General features: G+C 51.8%; 2 protein-coding genes across 6 annotated transcripts in view; both read left to right on the top strand.

The window, feature by feature from the left end:
* The window catches only part of LOC138260778 (gap junction beta-1 protein-like), a 47794-nt gene that overhangs the window by 7330 nt on the left and 20264 nt on the right, over positions 1 to 20200 (top strand). Inside the window, exon 1 of one of the 5 annotated variants that reach the window (XM_069209247.1) lies at positions 5824 to 5949. The exons of 1 other annotated variant lie outside the window; for it this stretch is intronic. The gene's annotated coding sequence lies outside the window, so the exon portion shown is untranslated. Of the gene's footprint in view, positions 1 to 5823; positions 5950 to 7660; positions 7795 to 7897; positions 8103 to 20200 lie in introns of those variants that run through there. 3 more of the 5 variants (XM_069209236.1, XM_069209241.1, XM_069209243.1) reach the window with 3 other exon arrangements.
* The window catches only part of LOC138260813 (gap junction beta-1 protein-like), a 31463-nt gene that overhangs the window by 7310 nt on the left and 3953 nt on the right, over positions 1 to 20200 (top strand). The window lies entirely within an intron of this gene.

The following is a 20200-nucleotide window of genomic DNA, read 5'->3' as shown; positions in this document are numbered from 1 at the left end:
TTGTGAATCAGTGGCTGTGGAGCAGGACTGTGGATAAGTGGCTGTGAATCAGTGGCTGTGGAGCAGGACTGTGGATCAGTGATTGAATTACTGGCTGTGGATCAGTGGCTGTGAATCAGTGGCTGTGGAGCAGGACTGTGGATCAGTGGCTGTGCAGCATGACTGTGGATCAGTGATTGAATTACTGGCTGTGGATCAGTGGATGTGAATCAGTGGCTGTGGAGCAGGACTGTGGATCAGTGGCTGTGAATCAGTGGCTGTGGAGCAGGACTGTGGATCAGTGGCTGAGGATCAGGGGTTGTGGGCCAGGGCCTGTGGATCTGACACTGTGGTGATGGACTGTCCATGCAGACATGTTTAAGGCTGGGGTCCCTGCAGTGTGCACCCCCTTCCTCGAGCTGCCAGTGCCCGCTTCCAGTGCACTGCAGTCCATGCTTTCTCACAGTGCACGCTGCCCTTTGCCCCCTGCGCAATACTTGAGTGTGCCACGTCTGAGGTCAAGGGTCGGCTCTGTCCGTGGGAGAGAGGCTCCTGCTTCCTGCTTCATCCCCAGACGAGACCTCCAGAGACACAGGTATGTCTGGAACTGGGGCAGGTGTCAGGAGCGCTGATGCAGTACTTGTACTTCCGGGGCAGGGGTCAGGAGCACTGATGCAATACTTCAGGACCACCTGGAAGGCGGTGTCTGGGTCTGCACTAGGGCCTCTGGGTTCTCTGCACTCCTAGAGTCATTTCAGGGTACAGTGTCCAGTTCTAGGGGACTTTAGAGTACAGTGTCCAGTTCTAGGGGACTTTAGAGTACAGTGTCCAGTTCTAGGGGTCTGTAGGGTACACTGCCCAGTTCTAGGGGTCTCTGGGGTACAGTGTCCAGCCCTAGATGTCTCCAGGACACAGTGTCCACTTTTCCAGCTCTCCAGGATACAGTGTCCAGTCCTGCAGGTCTCTAGGGTGGTCCAGTCCTAGACGTTTCCAGGGTACAGTGTCTAAAGCTAGACATTTCCTGAGTACAGTGTCCAGCTCTAGGGGACTTTAGAGTGTTGTGTTCAGTTCTAGGGGTCTGTAGGGTTGTGTCCAGTTCTAGAGACTTAAGAGTGCTGTGTTCAGTTCTAGAGACTTAAGAGTGCTGTATTCAGTTCTAGAGGACTTCAGAGTGCTGTGTCTAGTTCCAGAGGTCTTTTAAGTACTGTGTCCAGTTTTCAGTTCTAGAAGTCTTTAAAGTACGATGTCCAGTTCTAGGGGACTTTAGAGCGCTGTGATCAGTTCTAGGGGTCTGTAGGGTACAGTGTCCAGTTCTAGAGACTTCTGAGTGCTGTGTCCAGTTCTAGAGGTCTTTGAAGTGCTGTGTCCTGTTCTAGGGGACTTCCAGAGTGTTGTGTTCAGCTCTAGAGGTCTTTAAAGTGCTGTGTCCTGTTCCAAAGGCATTTGGATCATTGTGTTCAGTTCTGGGGTTCGAGGTATTGTGTCCAGTTCTGGGGCTCGAGGTATTGTGTCCAGTTCGGGGGGCACCTGGGGTAACTGATCAAGCACTAGAGGCCCCTGGAGAACTATGTCCAGTTATACAATTCTCCAGAGAATCACGTCCAGTTCTGGAGACTCGAGAGTACTGTGTTCACTCCGGGAGACTTTGAAGTATCATTGTCTGGTATAGAAACGTCGTGAGTGTTGGGGCCGGTTCTAGGGGCCCCGGTAGTATCCTGCTCAGTTCTAGAGGAGTACGGAGCACGGGGTCCATTTCTAGAGGTCTCCACGGCATCGTGTCCGGTTCCAGGGGTTGTTGGAGTATTGTATCAAGCTTTAGAGTCTGCGGGGGTATCGTGTCCGGTTCCAGGGGTTGTTGGAGTATTGTATCCAGCTTTAGAGGCTTCGGGGTATGGTGTCCGGTACCTGAGGTTGGTAGAGTATTGCATCCAGCTTTAGAGGCTGCGGGGGTATGGTGTCCGGTACCTGAGGTTGGTAGAGTATGGTATCCAGCTTTAGAGGCTTCGGGGGTATGGTGTCCGGTACCTGAGGTTGTTAGAGTATTGTATCCAGCTTTAGAGGCTTCGGGGGTATGGTGTCCGGTACCTGAGGTTGTTAAGAGTATTGTATCCAGTTTTCCAGGCTTCGGGGGTATGGTGTCCGGTACCTGAGGTTGTTAGAGTATTGTATCCCGTTTTAGAGGCTTCAGGGGTATGGGGTCCGGTACCTGAGGTTGTTAGAGTATTGTATCCAGTTTTAGAGGCTCAGGGGTATGGTGTCCGGTACCTGAGGTTGTTAAGAGTATTGTATCCAGTTTTAGAGGCTTCGGGGGTATGGTGTCCGGTACCTGAGGTTGTTGGAGTATTGTATCCAGTTTTAGAGGCTTCGGGGGTATGGTGTCCGGTACCTGAGGTTGTTAGAGTATTGTATCCAGCTTTAGAGGCTTCGGGGTATGGTGTCCGGTACCTGAGGTTGTTAGAGTATTGCATCCAGCTTTAGAGGCTGCGGGGGTATGGTGTCCGGTACCTGAGGTTGTTAGAGTATTGCATCCAGCTTTAGAGGCTGCGGGGGTATGGTGTCCGGTACCTGAGGTTGTTAGAGTATTGCATCCAGCTTTAGAGGCTGCGGGGGTATGGTGTCCGGTACCTGAGGTTGTTAGAGTATTGTATCCAGCTTTAGAGGCTGCGGGGGTATGGTGTCCGGTACCTGAGGTTGTTAGAGTATTGCATCCAGCTTTAGAGGCTCAGGGGTATGGTGTCCGGTACCTGAGGTTGGTAGAGTATTGTATCCAGTTTTAGAGGTTCAGGGGTATGGTGCCCGGTTCCAGAGGTTGTTGGAGTATGGTATCCAGTTTTAGAGGCTTCGGGGTATGGGGGTCTGGTACCTGAGGTTGTTGGAGTATGGTATCCAGTTTTAGAGGCTTCGGGGGTATGGTGTCCGGTACCTGGGGTTGTTAGAGTATTGTATCCCGTTTTAGAGGCTTCGGGGGTATGGTGTCCGGTACCTGAGGTTGTTAGAGTATTGCATCCAGCTTTAGAGGCTCAGGGGTATGGTGTCCGTACCTGAGGTTGGTAGAGTATTGTATCCAGCTTTAGAGGCTTCGGGGTATGGTGTCCGGTACCTGGGGTTGTTATAGTATTGTATCCAGCTTTAGAGGCTTCGGGGGTATGGTGTCCGGTACCTGAGGTTGTTAGAGTATTGCATCCAGCTTTAGAGGCTCAGGGGTATGGTGTCCGGTTCCAGAGGTTGTTGGAGTATGGTATCCAGTTTTAGAGGCTTCGGGGGTATGGTGTCCGGTACCTGAGGTTGTTAGAGCATTGTATCCAGTTTTAGAGGCTTCGGGGGTATGGTGTCCGGTACCTGAGGTTGTTAAGAGTATTGTATCCAGTTTTAGAGGCTTCGGGGGTATGGTGTCCGGTACCTGAGGTTGTTAAGAGTATTGTATCCCGTTTTAGAGGCTTCGGGGGTATGGTGTCCGGTACCTGAGGTTGTTAGAGCATTGTATCCCGTTTTAGAGGCTTCGGGGGTATGGTGTCCGGTACCTGAGGTTGTTAGAGTATTGTATCCAGTTTTAGAGGCTTCAGGGGTATGGTGTCAAGTTCTCGAGGCCTTTACTATGTTTTCCAGCTTTGAAAGCCTTTGCAGTATTATGTCTGGTTATAGATCCTTCCAGGGTATCGTGTTCAGCTGCAGGCTACTCATGAGTATTGTGTCCAGTTCTAGAGGCCTCCAGAGTGCTGTGTTACTTTTTAAAGTACTTACGTGTATTGTTTTAAGTTCTATGTGTTTCAGAGCACTGGCGCATGGACTAGAGGCCTCTGCAGTATTGTGTCCAGTTCTAGGGGCCTTTGAAGGTTTGTGTCCAGTTGTAGAGGCCTCTGTCTGAAGTAATGTCTAGTTCTAGAGGCTGCTGAAGTATTGCGTCCAGTTCTAGAGGCCTTTGAAGCATTGTGTCCAGTTCTAAATGCCTCTGCAGTATTGTGTCCAGTTCTAGAGGCATCCAGAGTGTTGTGCCCAGTTCTAGAGTCCTCTGCAGTATTGTGTTCTAGTTCTAGAGTCCTCTGAAGTATTGTGTTCCAGTTCTAGAGTCCTCTGAAGTATTGTGTTCCAGTTCTAGAGTCCTCTGAAGTATTGTGCCCAGTTCTAGAGTCCTCTGCAGTATTGTGCCCAGTTCTAGAGGCCTCTGCCTGAAGTATTGCCTCTACTTCTAGAGGCCTCTAACGTATTGCGTCCCGTTCTAGAGGCCTCTAAAGTATTGTGTCCAGTTCTAAAGGCCTCTGCAGTACTGTGTCCAGTTCTAGAAGCATTCAGAGTGCTGGGCCCAGTAATAAAGGCCCGACGTGTATTGTGTTGAGTTCTATGTGTTTCAGAGCACTGACGCATGGCCTATAGCTCTCTGAAGTATTGTGTCTAGTTCTAGATGCCTCTGTCTGAAGTATTGCGTCTAGTTCTAGAGGCCTCTGTCTGAAGTATTGCGTCTAGTTCTAGAGGCCTCTGAAGTATTGTGTCTAGTTCTAGATGCCTAAGTATTGCATCCAGTTCTAGAAGCCTCTGAGGTATTGCGTCCAGTTCTAGAGGCCTTTGAAGTATTGTGTCCAGTTGTAGAGTCCTCTGAAGTATTGTGTCCAGTTCTAGAGGCCTTTGAAGTATTGTGTCCAGTCCTAGAGGCCTCTGTCTTGAGTACTGTCTAGTTCTAGAGGCCGCTGAACTATTGCATCCAGTTCTAGAGGCCTTTAAAGTATTGTGTCCAGTTGTAGAGTCCTCTGAAGTACTGCGTCCAGTTCTAGTGTGCCAGTTCTAGGGGCCTTTGAAGTATTGTGTCCAGTTGTAGAGTCCTCTGAAGTATTGTGTCCAGTTCTAGAGGCCTCTGTCTGAAGTAATGTCTAGTTCTAGAGGCTGCTGAAGTATTGCGTCCAGTTCTAGAGGCCTCTGAAGTATTGTTCCCAGTTCTAGAGACCTCTGAAGTATTGTGTCCAGTTCTAGAGGCCTCTGTCTGAAGTAATGTCTAGTTCTAGAGGCCTTTGAATTATTGTGTCCAGTTGTATAGTCCTCTGAAGTATTGTGTCCAGTTCTAGAGTCCTCTGAAGTATTGTGTCCAGTTCTAGAGTCCTCTGAAGTATTGTGTCCAGTTCTAGAGGCCTTTGAGGTATTGTGTCCACTCCTAGAGGCCTCTGAAGCATTGTGTCCAGTCCTAGATGCATCTACTCTCTAAAGGCCTTATCAGTATTGTGTATGCATTTTGTGCAGCGTTGGGGTGAATGACTGAATGCAGCCTGTGTTGAATGACTGAGTGCTGTGTCGGGGTGAATGGCTGAGTGCTGTTTCGGAGTGAATGGCTGAGTGTTGTTTTGGGATCAATGACTGGGTGCAGTCGGTGGTGAATGGCTGAGTGTTGCTTTGGGGTCAATTTCTGACTGCTGCCTCGGAGAGAATGACTGCGTGCAGGCTGTGATGAATGACTAAGTGCAGCCTGTGATGAATGTCTGCGCGCTGCCTCTGAGTGGGTGACTGACTCCTGCCTCGAAGTGAATGAATGAGTGCAGCCTGTGATGACTGACTGAGTTGAGTCTGTGATGGATGACTGAGAGCTGCTTCGAAGTGAATGCCTGAGTGCAGCTTCGGAGTGAATGACTGACTACAGCCTGTGATGAATGACTGACTCCGGCCCGATGGTGCACGGCTGACTCCCATCACATCCTGCTTCCTGGCGGGCAGTGCCCGGAGCCCACACACAATGGGCATTCTGTACCCGGCGGTGGGCGAGCGCTCCGAGCGTTTCATGTGAATCTAAGGCGCCTTGTGCGCAGCCCCTGAAAGGGCCCTTTGTGAGGGTCGCATTATAACTGACCATATGACTCCGGGGGGGCTGGACACTCTGCACCGGGCACCGAGCGCGAGTCAAGCCGCCGGCCGATGTCCACCCTAGCACCCGTGCCTGGGCGGCCGTGGAAAGCCGGGGGCACTGCCAAGGAGATCGCCGAGCGCTGGAAGGTATGGGCACCGGGGGAGGGGGGGGGGGGGGGGGGGGTTCTGCCAGGGACTGAGATACCACTGAACCCTGCAATATATAGATACCGAGGGGGCTCTGCTAGGGACAGACTGGGCACTGAGAGCCATAGTGTATGGGCCCTGAAAGACTCTTCTAGGGACAGACGGGGCACTGAGAGCCACAAGGGTATGGGCCCTGAAAGACTCTTCTAGGGACAGACTGGGCACTGAGAGCCACAGTGTATGGGCCCTGTAAGACTCTTCTAGGGACAGACTGGGCACTGGGAGCCACAAGGGTATGGGCCCTGAGAGGGCACAGCCAGAGACGGGCAGGACATTGAGAGCTACAAGGTATGGGCACCGAGGGGTACTGCCAGGGACGGACCGGGCACTGTGAGACACAAGGTATGGGCACCGAGGGGTACTGCCAGGGACGGAACGGGCACTGTGAGAAACAGGGTATTAGCACCGGGGGGCACTGCCAGGGACGGACCGGGCACTGTGAGACACAAGGTATGGGCACCGAGGGGTACTGCCAGGGACGGACCGAGCACTGTGAGCCACAGGGTATTAGCACCGGGGGGCACTGCCAGGGATGAACCGGGCACTGTGAGACACAAGGTATGGGCACCGAGGGGTACTGCCAGGGACGGACCCAGCTGGGGGAGCCACTGTGCGCTGAGTCTCTCCCTCCCTGGCCGTGATGGGGGGTCGGAGGGGCTATATTCTAGGTGTGGGGGTCCCCTGGAGCTCGACCTATAGGCACCTTGGCACTGTCCATGTGTGGTCAGTACCAGGTTAGGAGAAGATGGTTGCCAGGGTTCACCCCGCCTGCCAGTCCGGCTGCGAGGCCCCTGCCAACCTTCAGTTCCTCTGGCAGTCCGACGTAGAGAGTTGAATGTCTCGAGGCAGGACTTCTAGCGCTTAGAAGGACATTCAGCAGCGCACTGAAGGGCTTACTCAGAAGTACACTCGGAGGTTCACTCAGAAGTATAGTCGGAGTCATACTCGGTGACACACTCGGGGGTTTACTCAGAAGCACTCACAGTGACACTCAGTGACACACTCGGGGGTTCACTCAGAAGCACTCACAGTGACACTCAGTGACACACTCGGGGGTTCACTCAGAAGCACTCACAGTGACACTCGGGGGTTCACCCAGAAGAACTCACAGTGACACTCAGTGACACACTCGGGGGTTCACTCACAAGCACTCACAGTGACACTCAGTGACACTTCACTCAGAAGCACTCACAGTGACACTCAGTGACACACTCGGGGGTTCACCCAGAAGAACTCACAGTGACACTCAGTGACACACTCGGGGGTTCACTCACAAGCACTCACAGTGACACTCAGTGACACACTCGGGGGTTCACTCACAAGCACTCACAGTGACACCCTGTGGCACTCGGGGGTTCACCCAGAAGCACTCACAGTGACACTCAGTGTCACTGGGGGTTCACTCAGAAGCACTCACAGTGACACTCAGTGACACACTCGGGGGTTCACTCAGAAAGACACTAGTGGTCACACTGAGTGACACACTCGGAGGCTCACTCACACTCAGCAGCACATCCAAGGGCTGACTCGGGTTGGGCACACTTTGTCCCGGGGGCACACTCAGCAGCACACAGACACGAGAATGTACAGCCCGGAGGGGTCACTTGATCCTGAGGCCCTGGGACTAGGCGCAGAGCCGGCCTGTCCGCATTCCTTGCACTGGTGCAAGGGGTGGCACTGAGCGCTGCGGTGTGCGCGGAGGGTGTGCGGTGCACCCGGTGCGCGGAGGGTGCGTGCGCACTGGACAGATGCGCGCTGGATGCGGTGAGATGCGCGCTGGATGCGGTGAGATGCGCGCTGGATGCGTGAGATGCGCGCTAGACGCGGTGAGATGCGTGAGATGCGCGCTGGATGCGGTGAGATGCGCGCCTTGCGCACTCGGTCTGGCTGAGCGGCCCTGGCCCGGCTCCGGTGTCTGAGCGAGGGGTGCTGGGGGCTCGGAGGAGGAGGCCCCGGCGGAGGGCCCGAGGAGGGCCCTGAGGAGGGTCGGAGGAGGCCCCGGGGAGGGCCGGAGGAGGGCCCCTCGGTGGCTCCTGCGCAAGGACGCGCCTGAGACCCACCGGGGCCACCAATCGTGCTTGGCGCTTGGAACCGTGAGTTAGAAGTCGGGTGCACGAGGACCGGGGGGATGTGAGAAGACGGGGGGGGGGGGGCGTTGGACCTTGACTGCCTTTGTAGGTTCTTGTACTTAATGGGGTGAAACCGTCCCTGAAAAAAAACGCTGTTCAAGGGCCACAGCGTAAGGGTTGTACACGGGGGTGTACAGACCTTACACATGCACAAGTCATGGGTGCGGGGCGTAACACAAGGTGACTACACCCCCCACCCCACCACCCCCGTCATGAGGGTGCAGGGTCTGAACCCCTGAAGAGTGAGGGGGGAACCGGAAAGCCGCCCTCCTTCTGTGTATGAGGGGGGGGGGGGTAGGATGTAGGGTGGTGAACAGATATGTAGACCAGGGCGAGGACGTGGGCGAGGCCTCTTCGGCCTCACGAGGGGCGCCCTTTATTTCTGATGCAACCAGAAGCAGGAGTTACCGCCCCCCCCCCCCCCCTTCTTGGCATTACATATTCTGCGGTAATTCCACACAGGGACAGTCCTGTCTCTGGGTGTAGTATCTGGAGGGAGGTATTAAATAATGAAGGTATGGAATGCTAGAACTTGAGGTGTAATAGAAGTGCCCTTTAAAGAATCAAGGTGAATATGCTAGAATCAGAGGTGTAATAAACGTGCTCCTTATATAATGAAGGTGTGTTGTGCTAGAATCAGAGGTGTAATAGAAGTGCCCTGGAAGTAATGAAGGTGTTTAGTGCTAGAATCAGAGGTGTAATAAAAGTGCCCCGTAAGTAATGAAGGTGTGTAGTGCTAGAATCAGAGGTGTAATAAAAGTGCCCCTTATATAATGAAGGTGTGTAGTGCTAGAATAAGAGGTGTAATAAAAGTGCCCTTTAAAGAATGAAGGTGAGTAGTGCTAGAATCAGAGGTGTAATAAACGTGCCCCTTATATAATGAAGGTGTGTAGTGCTAGAATCAGAGGTGTAAAAAAAAGTGCCCTGTAAGTAATGAAGGTGTGCAGTGCTAGAATCAGAGGTGTAATAAAAGTGCCCTGTAAGTAAAGAAGATGTGTAGTGCTAGAATCAGAGGTGTAATAAAAGTGTCCTTTAAAGAATGAAGGTGTGTATTGCTAGAATCAGAGGTGTAATAAAAGTGCCCTGTAAGTAATGAAGGTGTGTAGTGCTAGAATCAGAGGTGTAATAAAAGTGCCCTGTAAGTAAGGAAGGTGTGTAGTGCTGGAATCAGAGGTGTAATAGAAGGGCCCTGTAAGTAATGAAGGTGTGTAGTGCTAGAATCAGAGGTGTAATAAACGTGCCCCTTATATAATGAAGGTTTGGAGTGCTAGAACCAGAGGTGTAATAAAAGTGCCCAGTAAGTAATGAAGGTGTGGAGTGCTAGAATCAGAGGTGTAATAAAAGTGCCCTGTAAGTAATGAAGGTGTGGAGTGCTAGAATCAGAGGTGTAATAAAAGTGCCTTGTAAGTAACGATGGTGTGTATTGCTGGAATAAGAGGTGTAATAAAAGTGCCCTTTAAAGACTGAAGGTGTGTAGACTTTCTTTCCACGGCGCTGTCCCCCCTCTGTCCCAGCCCCTAACCTGCATTTCCTGTTTTCTGCTTTCAAGCCACGGCCTCTGGTGCTGACATTTGTCAGCTCTGCGCGCCATTTAGCTCACCGGTCATCAGTTTGTACTAATTCAAAGCCTTCTTTTCTGAGGGTTAAACACAAAGGGTAGGGCGTGTGTCCTTTCAGTGTGATTAACTCCCTAAGACTTTAACATTTAGTGCAAATCTCTAAAGAAACCGTCTGAGCAGAGACTTCACAGCATACCTAGGATTCTTTAATATGTTCGTCACTTGTCAGGTTATAAGCAGCACAACATTCTATTTTTACATCACTGCTCATCACTCTGTTGGGAGTGACCTCCCGGGGGAGATTAGACAGCGCACGAGTTTTGGCGCAAACTTAGGCTTCAGACGCGCCTTTGAAAGATGCGTAGACCGCGCATGCGCCAGCCTCATTGCGCAGGTGGCCTTACAGCCACGAAGTGGTTCCACCACCAGACACCGCCACAGCACGAGAGACAGGGAGAGGACTGACATGAAACCCGCTGCTCTGTGGGGCGTGTTTAGAAGGCTCGGAACAGAAGCCGGGGAATGTCTGTAACAAAGAGACTGGTGTATCCGCTCCATGGCACATTATTCATCTCAAAGCCACCTGCCCCCCGTGGTGAAACACCAAACACAAGATTCTCATTTACTTTCCTGTGAATAGCATGAGACGCCCCTGGTACATGTCTGTCCCAATGCAGGTATGTCTGCAAATACATGTAAATATACATATTGTTGTGAGTGACTTTGGTATGAAAACAACAGCCATCACTCACAGCCCACGGTCTCTTACTATTTTTGCAGATTAACGTGCACCGCCTGAAAAGGTATAACCAACACATAACCAATCATCTGTAAACTTCAAGGATAAGTGGGTAATCATCTGCAATAGGTATTGTAAGACAACACAATTTACACATGTCCCTGAAGAAGGCTTCCAAGCCCGCGGAGCCGAAACATATTGATATTGCTAGCAAAGGGATTCATTCTGAAACTGCACAACCTTCATAGCAGCAAGTCTTACAATTGCTACGTGGTTATTACCAGGCCAAAGGGTGTGTTTATTCCATAACTGAAAGGGTGAGGAGCAGCGACTCTCCCTGAAGCACAGATGTCCAGTGACCTCAGCATCAGCTAGTAATCATGGACCAATATTTGGCAGGCCAGCATCCCATAAATGGACATGTTGAACCCTCCAGGTCCCCGAATAGCATCGCTTCTCCTTCACTCAGTTCTCCCAACCTTGCCAGTATTTTATAGTACTTTGCTCACTTGCAACTACCTTGATGTGTTCATTTATAGCAGGCAAGGAATCTGGGTGGGTCAGGGAACCGGCTGCAGAGATCTGTGTGTACCTTTCACGTCACAGTTTACCCTCCAGCACTGTTAGGTGAGGGTTATTACAGAGCTCACAAATGTGTGTGAGGGGCCCTTTCATTGCTGCGACCTGTGCTGTATCTGCTCAGTGTGTGAGAAGTTTGCAATGCTGCTGCGAGTGCATCGTATGTGCACGAAGTGAAGCTTGCAATTCTACAGCAAGTGCATCCTCCATGCAAGAAGTGAAGCTTGCAATGCTGCTGTGCGTGCACCCTTCATGCACAGAGTGAAGCTTGCAGTGCTGCTGCGAGTGCATCCTCCATGCAAGAAGTGAAGCTTGCAATGCTGCTGTGCGTGCACCCTTCATGCACAGAGTGAAGCTTGCAGTGCTGCTGCGAGTGCATCCTCCATGCACGGAGTGAAGCTTGCAATGCTGCTACCAGTGCATCCTCTGTGCACGGAGTGAAGCTGCAGCGAGTGCATCCTCCGTGCACGGAGTGAAGCTCGCAGTGCTGCTGCGAGTGCATCGTCTGTGCACGGAGGGAAGCTTGCAATTCTACAGCAAGTGCATCCTCCGTGCACGGAGTGAAGCTTGTAGTGCTGCTGTGCGTGCATCCTCCATGCACAGAGTGAAGCTTGCAGTGCTGCTGCGAGTGCATCCTCTGTGCACGGACTGAAGCTTGCACTGCTGCTGCCTGTGTTATATCAATTCATTGTGTGTGAGAGCCGTGCACAGGCAGTGTATCTTCTGTGCACAGAGAGAAGCTTGCAATGCTGCTGCAAGTGCATCCTCTGTGCACGGAGTGAAGCTTGAACTGCTGCTGCGAGTACATCCTCCATGCACGGAGTGAAGCTTGCAATGCTGCTGCCAGTGCATCCTCCATGCACGGAGTGAAGCTTGCACTGCTGCTGCCAGTGCATCCTCCGTGCACGGAGTGAAGCTTGCACTGCTGCTGCCAGTGCATTGTCAGTGCATGGAGTGAAGCTTGCAGTGCTGCTGCCAGTGCAACCTCCATGCACCGAGTGAAGCTTGCAGTGCTGCTGCGAGTGCATCGTCAGTGCATGGAGTGAAGCTTGCAGTGCTGCTGCCAGTGCAACCTCCGTGCACCGAGTGAAGCTTGCAGTGCTGCTGCCAGTGCATCCTCCATGCACCGAGTGAAGCTTGCAATGCTGCTGCAAGTGCATCCTCTGTGCACGGAGTGAAGCTTGCAGTGCTGCTGCGAGTGCATCCCCTGAGCACAGAGCGAAGTTTGCAGTGCTGCTGCGAGTGCATCCTCAATTCATGGTGTGTGAGAGCCGAGCACGGACAGTGCATCTTCTGTTCTGTGCACAGTGTGAAGGTTTCACTGCTGCTTGTCATATATCAGTTCACTGTGTAAGAGGCGTGCACGGGCAGTGCATCTTCTGTGCATGGAGTGAAGCTTGCACTGCTGGTGCTTGTGATATATCAATTCATCCTGTGTGAGAGGCGTGCACGGGCAGTGCATCTTCTGTGCACGGAGTGAAGCTTGCAATGCTGCTGTCTGTGATATATCAATTCATGGTGTGTGAGAGCTGTGGACAGACAGCGCATCTTCTCTTTTGTGCATGGAGTGAAGCTTGCACCCCAACTGCTTGTGATGGGCCTGTTCTATATATGTTGCGCCTGCATTACTGGTTCCTGTGCTGTGCCTGTTCTTTCTGTGAGGTCTGCTGTGCCTGTTCTGTCTGTGAGATCTGCTGTGTCCTATGTGGTGCCTGTGAGGTCTGCTTGTTCCTATGCAGTGCCTGTTCTGTCTGTGAGGTCTGCTGTGTCCTGTGCCTGTTCTGTCTGTGAGGTCTGCTGTGTCCTGTGCCTGTTCTGTCTGTGAGGTCTGCTGTGTCCTGTGCTGTGCCTCTGAGGTCTGCTGTGTCCTGTGCTGTGCCTGCTCCATCTGTGAGGTCTGCTGTGTCCTGTGCCTTGCCTGCACCATCTGTGAGGTCTGCTGTGTCCTGTGCCTGTTCTGTCTGTGAGGTATCCTGTGCTGTGCCTGTTCTGTGTGTGAGGTCTGCTGTGTCCTGTTCTGTCTGTGAGGTCTGCTGTGTCCTGTGCCTGTTCTGTGTGTGAGGTCTGCTGTGTTCTGTTCTGTGCCTGCTCCATCTGTGAGGCCTGCTGTGCCTGTGCTGTGCCTGCTCCATCTGTGAGGCCTGCTGTGTTCTGTGCCTGCTCCATCTGTGAGGTCTCCTGTGCTGTGCCTGTTCTGTCTGTGAGGTCTGCTGTGCCTGTGCTGTGCCTGCTCCATCTGTGAGGCCTGCTGTGCCTGTGCTGTGCCTGCTCCATCTGTGATGCCTGCTGTGTCCTGTGCTGTGCCTGCTCCATCTGTGAGGCCTGCTGTGCCTGTGCTGTGCATGCTCCATCTGTGAGGCCTGCAGTGTTCTGTGCTGTGCCTGCTCATCTGTGAGGTCTCCTGTGCTGTGCCTGTTCTGTCTGTGAGGGTCTGCTGTGCCTGTGCTGTGCCTGTGCTGTGCCTGCTCTGTCTGTGAGGGTCTGCTGTGCCTGTGCTGTGCCTGTGCTGTGTCCTGTGAGGTCTGCTGTGCCTGTGCTGTGCCTGCTCTGCCTTGAGGATGCTTGCACTGCTACTGAACCCCTGCAGAAGGTGACGAAGATACCCTGAGGTTCCAGCCTTGAGCTGCTGTGGGGTTAGCCCTGCACCACAGCAGTGTTCCCACCACCGCCGTGCACAAGAGAAGCTTGCACTGCTGCAGTCTGTTGTGTAAACATACCAGGGGGAGCTTGAAGTTACTGTGCTCCACTTGTTCTGTGTGTGAATCAATCTTACGCCGCGGTTGCCTGTTGCATAAGTGTATCTGAAGGAGCCTGTGGTACCTGTGCCGTGCCTGTTCTGTGCACGAGGGAGTCTTGCACGGATTCTGCCACGTCTGCACCCATTCAAGTCTCCAGCACTCTGTGAGTGGTACCTTTCAAAGACCTAGAGCATGGATACCCAAAGTACGGCCCGGCCCCCCCTGACCTTTACATGCGCCCCCGGGGAAACAGAAGTATAGGGCTACCCTGTTCATTGGACTCCAGTGGCGGCTTCCACTGAACAGGGGTGGTGGGGTGGGACAGGGTGCGTGGGGACAGGCGGGAGAGGGGTGGTTTAAAAAAAAAAAAAAAAAAAACACTAGCCTTCGAGAGGAGACGTGTTCGTCTCCCCTCTGTCCTCTTCCAGTTCCCGGGTGCATACAGGCTCCCAGCCAATCACGACGCTGCTGTCACCAGCATGACAGCAGCCTTGTGATTGGTCTGAGCACCTGCTTCGCCGCTCAGACTGGGAGTGGGAGCCTGGGGACGTTCTCCACTCACTGTGCAGTACAGCCGGGTAGAGGACATGCAAAGTGCGCATGTCTGATGGCCGGCCCCACACTGCCGGCCAAACGGACATGTGCACATTGTGGTGCACATAGCCCTCCTCCGGCCCCCTCCCTCCAGCCCCGCCCCGCCCGTCACTCCGCCCAGGAAGAATAAAATGATGATAGTGTAGCATACGTGGGGCGACGCTCGTCCACCTTAGCGGAGGAGCCCCCTGCTGGACTCAGCTCTAACAATAAAAAGATCTTAAATAAAGAGGCAGTCCTTCATTCCAAGGTTAACTGAGCTTATGGAAAGGAAGTACCTATAGAGTCACGAGCGTCACTTTAGAAACACATTCATTTTCAGACATCTTGCAGCAAAAGTGTGAAACCTAAGTATAATTTATCATACCAGTGCATTGACAAGTATTCATTTAAAAATGATTGTTTTCAAACATGAATTTAGAAACATGGATTCTTACCCCAACCCTGACAAATACACAAATAGTGAATTAAAGAGGCAAGTCAGGTGTTATGTGCACTTTTTGGGTGGCCTGGGTTCCTATTATACATGATCTACATGATAGTTTATTAAATCAAACACAGGAGAAGAGTTGTACAGCACAGACCCTGAAATTTCACTGTCCTCATATGTAAAATGAAGAAAATTAAAGTAAGCAGTTGCCTAGGATCAAACAACTTGGAAAAATGGGGAAGCCGGGATTAATCCCAGGTTTTCTGGTTTCATATTGCTCAATTCAGCCAATAGATGCATGTCCTTCACTTCGCCTCCCCATACCTAACCACCAGTTACCAACCCCCTCGCCTGACAGTCATTCCACTGGCACTAGTATGGCCCCTTGGGCACATCATAGACCAAACATTTTGGCCCCTGGGAAAATATTTGTGAGTACCCATGACCTAGAGCAGGGGTCTTCAAACTGGGGAGTGGGCCCCGCTGGAGGGGCCTCAAGTGATCCCAGGGGGGCACCAGGCTCTGGGCAAAAGAAGCACTATGCAGATAACAGGGCTTTGTTTTAAGCAGAAACATGTTATTGCATTTTTAAAGACACAGCAGTACTTGCAATGTTTAAATAGTCTAGACATATTTCAAATGTGAAAAACTCTGAAGCAGGGCCCAGTGATTTTTATTTTTCAACTGGGGGGGGGAGGGGGAGGGCGTGGCATTAAAAAGTATGGAGACCACTGACCTAGAGGGAGGGATGCTTTCAGAAGACACAACTTGATGTTGATAGTTTCACCAGTTGAGAGAAGATACAGTACTGTTCTTATGGTGACACCTGCTGGACAGGCCTTGCATGGCAGCAAATAGTACAGCTATTCCAATCTTTTGAAGCTTCTAACTTCTCTCAAGAGAGAAGCCTGGTCCTACTACGCCACCTGCAGGGCAGGATTGGGAATACAGCCGAGAAAATATGTATAGCCTTTTAAGAGGGCAGCCCGTTCTTACATTGAAAGCTGCTAGGCAGGCCTGGGAATGTAGCCAGGAACCCTTTCATTGTCTTTTAAGAGGGCAACCCTGCTCCTACAGAGACACCGGGTGGGCAGGCCTGGGAGTGCAGCTGAGTCACCACTAAAGTCTCTTACAGAGACACCTGCCGGGCAGGCCTGGTACTGCAGCTGAGTAGACAAAAGGCCACCTAGTGACGCTACCTATGTTATGTTACGCTACTAACATAGTTGACATTACGTTATGTTAATTTATGTTATGTTATGTTATGTTATAAGGGCTTATAAAGCTAATACTGGCTTTGGGTTTCTATGGGTCAGCGGGAGACCAACTATGTGACACTCAACAATAAATGCAGTTCTTGTCCACACTTGCTGTCTGGGGGGGGGGCACCATGATAAGTTTGCCTCCAGGAACTGCCCATCTGCTTTGCAAGTAGAAGTGTAGAGGGAAGTGTGTGAAGGCGTCTCCAGCCAGTTTCTGCAACAAAGGAACCGTCTGCGTCTGGGTCTCGGAGTTAGGAGGACTGGAGGGAGAGGCCAGTCCTGGGAGAACATTAGAGCAGGAACCCCAAGTCAGACCAACTCTACCTCCCTTCGTCTCAGTGACGTGAGCAGGATGCAGCCCCATATTCATATTTCCTCAAGACCCAGATGGTTCTTCAGGCATGGCAGGAGGGGCGACATATCTGAACCGTGCATCAAAAGTGGGGCTAAGATGAAAATATGTCCTTATTTAAAAGTTCAAAATAATTCAGACCTCAGCTCCATGGGTTTGTCAGAGCCCTTGACATGGAACCCGACCACAATGAGGACCCTCGATAGAAGTTTCATCAGTTGATGGACAGTGTGCTTTGAGCTGGGGCCTCTTCGCTTGGCACAGTGTTGCTAGAAGGTTGCTTGGTAAGTGGCCTGCTGAGCTGGCCCAGGGCTGCTATCTTGGTACATTGTGCATTGAGGGGCTGATTCAAACAGGGCCTCCGCACTCGTGGCGGAGACCCCGCGGTCATGACAGAGGGTGGGGAGAGCCCACACTTGTGATGGGACCTCTGCAATGGATACAATTCAAAATGAAGGTCCAACCATGAGTGCGGGACCCCTGCCATGAGTGTGGAGGCCTTTTGTGAATTTGGCAATGGCATAACAAAACTTAAGGGGGTCCCCCTGCAAAGTGGCTTAGGGGGGCCCCTCCATCCCAGCCAGGGGCCTGCCGCCTGTGCACAGTGTACTGTGCTGAGGGGGCCCCCTGGAGCTCAGGGCCCCCCGCAACGCAGTGGCTGTGGGGGCCTTTGTTACACCACTGGAATCGGGCCCCGAGTGTGCAAGATTTTCCAGCTTTGGGTGACATTTTAAGCAAGGGCTGAACATTGTCTTTTTTGTTGTGTTTTTTAATCTGGGTATGACTCTGTATGAAGGTTGACAAATATCGATCTACAAAGACATTGCATTCACACTATCGGCTACCACTGCGTTGTCAAGATAAGTTTATAGGGCCTGAGTCACAAAGGGCCTCCGCGCTCGGGGGGGAGTCACGCGGAATGAGAATTCTTATCGCGGAGACTCCGCCCTGAGCGCGGAGGCTTCTCCACTACTGCGTGTGCCTCGGCCACGAGTGCGGAGGCCCTTTGTGAATCAGACATAAGTACTAGACTTACCTCCGCACCTACGTGCTCAGACGTAGCGTGCTCTGCCGATGCGGTGATCGAAGTACTTCTCATATGTGGTAAAGTCCATTGTGACACACCAGCAGTGCACCTAGAGATGTTGTGATAAGTCCATGTTTAGAACTAGGGTGCACTGGAAGTGACAAGTCTCCCATGTAGGGTATAGGTGGCTTGGTCTCATACACTCACGGGCAGTAGGGTCTCATACACTCATGGGCAGTAGGGTCTCATACACTCAAGAGATGTGCCATCTCATGGTACGTCCTCATACACTCAGGTGCACCATCTCATACATTCCTGTGCAGTAGAGTCACATACACTCACGGGCAGTAGGGTCTCATACACTCACGGGCAGTAGGGTCTCATACACTCATGGGCAGTAGGGTCTCATACACTCAAGAGATGTGCCAACTCAAGGTACGTCCTCATACACTCATTGGGTGCTCCATCTCATACATTCATGTGCAGTAGAGTCACATACACTCATGGGCAGTAGGGTCTCATACACTCAAGGGTGGTAGGGTCTCATACACTCATGGGCAGTAGGGTCTCATACACTCAAGAGATGTGCCATCTCATGGTACGTCCTCATACACTCAGGTGCACCATCTCATACATTCATGTGCAGTAGAGTCACATACACTCATGGGCAGTAGGGTCTCATACACTCATGGGTGGTAGGGTCTCATACACCCATGGGATGTACCATCTCTACACTCATGGGTGGTAGGGTCTCGTACACTCATGGGGTGTAGAGTCTCAGACATTTATGGCAAATATGGTCTCATGCAACCCTGGGCTGTGTGGTCCCACACAGTCATGAACTGGTGGTCTCACACAGACAGGGGCTGTAGGGTCTCACGCAGACTTGGACTGTAGGGTCTGTCACAGACATAGGCTGTAGAGTCTCTCACATACGTAGGCTGCAGGGTCTCACGCAGACTTGGACTGTAGGGTCTGTCACAGACATAGGCTGTAGAGTCTCTCACATACGTAGGCTGCAGGGTCTCACACAGACATAGGCTGTAGGGTCTGTCACAGACATAGGCTGTAGAGTCTCTCACATACATAGGCTGCAGGGTCTCACACAGACTTGGACTGTAGGGTCTCTCACATACATAGGCTGTAGAGTCTCTCACATACGTAGGCTGTAGGGTCTCTCACAGACATAGCCTGTAGGGTCTCACGCTGTCTTGGGCTGTAGGGTCTCTCACAGACATAGGCTGTAGGGTCTGTCACAGACATAGGCTGTAGGGTCTCTCACAGACATAGGCTGTAGGGTCTCTCACAGACATATGCTGTAGGGTCTCTCACAGACATAGGCTGCAGGGTCTCTCACAGACATAGGCTGTAGGGTCTCACGCTGTCTTGGGCTGTAGGGTCTCTCACAGACATAGGCTGTAGGGTCTGTCACAGACATAGGCTGTAGGGTCTCTCACAGACATAGGCTGTAGGGTCTCTCACAGACATATGCTGTAGGGTCTCTCACAGACATAGGCTGCAGGGTCTCTCACAGACATAGGCTGTAGGGTCTCACGCTGTCTTGGGCTGTAGGGTCTCTCACAGACATAGGCTGTAGGGTCTGTCACAGACATAGGCTGTAGGGTCTCTCACAGACATAGGCTGTAGGGTCTCTCACAGACATAGGCTGCAGGGTCTCTCACAGACATAGGCTGTAGGGTCTCACGCTGTCTTGGGCTGTAGGATCTCACACTATCATGGCTTTTGGTTCACCTCTTCCTCTCCCCGGGGTCCTCCACCCCGACCCCACCCCTGGTACATGGAGGAAGCACCCGGAATGTCTATTCAGGGCTGTCCTGGAGGTGGTGGCCAGAAGGGCTCATACACTTAACAAACCAGGCCAACCCAGGCCGAGTATATGTGGTGACTACCCAGACGGCAAGGATTCAGTGTCACCAGAACACGAAGGCCTCAGCTCGAGTCTTTAGTTCTCAGGCTTCAGTAAAACCCAACAGCACTGGCACTCAAAAGCCCAAAGTGTAAGAGTGGGACGAGAGGAAAATGGTATTCATTACTGCAGGAGAGACGCCAATCCATAGTCCCACGGCTGGGTACGTCTCTGGCATGCCTCTTGCCGGGGCTCCTTGTGAACTGAATTTATGATGCTCGAGAAACAGATGCCTGTCTGCAGTTCCAGTAGTGATGACGCTTGAGAAGCACATGGTCGTATGTAGTTCTGGAAGTTATGTGCTTGAGAGGAAGATGCCTGTCTGCAGTTCTGGAAGTTATGTGCTTGAGAGGAAGATGCCTGTATGCAGATATGGAAGTTATGTGCTTGAGAGGCACATGGTCATATGCACTTCTGGAAGTTATGTGCTTGAGAAGCAGATGGTTGTATGCAGTTCTGGAAGTTATGTGCTTGAGAGGAAGATGGTTGTATGCACTTCTGGAAGGTATGTGCTTGAGAAGCAGATGCTTGTATGCAGTTCTGGAAGTTATGTGCTTGAAAAGCAGATGCTTGTATGCAGTTCTGGAAGTTATGTGCTTGAGAGGAAGATGCCTGTATGCAGATCTGGAAGTTATGTGCTTGAGAGGCACATGGTCATATGCACTTCTGGAAGTTATGTGCTTGAGAGGAAGATGCCTGTATGCAGTTCTGGAAGTTATGTGCTTGAGACGCACATGGTCGTATGCACTTCTGGAAGTTATGTGCTTGAGAAGCAGATGCTTGTGCCGTTCTGGAAGTTATGTGCTTGAGAGGAAGATGGTTGTATGCACTTCTGGAAGTTATGTGCTTTAGAGG

Source organism: Pleurodeles waltl, chromosome 2_1, assembly GCF_031143425.1.
Source record: "Pleurodeles waltl isolate 20211129_DDA chromosome 2_1, aPleWal1.hap1.20221129, whole genome shotgun sequence".
Classification (NCBI taxonomy): domain Eukaryota; kingdom Metazoa; phylum Chordata; class Amphibia; order Caudata; family Salamandridae; genus Pleurodeles; species Pleurodeles waltl.
This window is presented reverse-complemented; position numbering and strand designations above follow the sequence as displayed.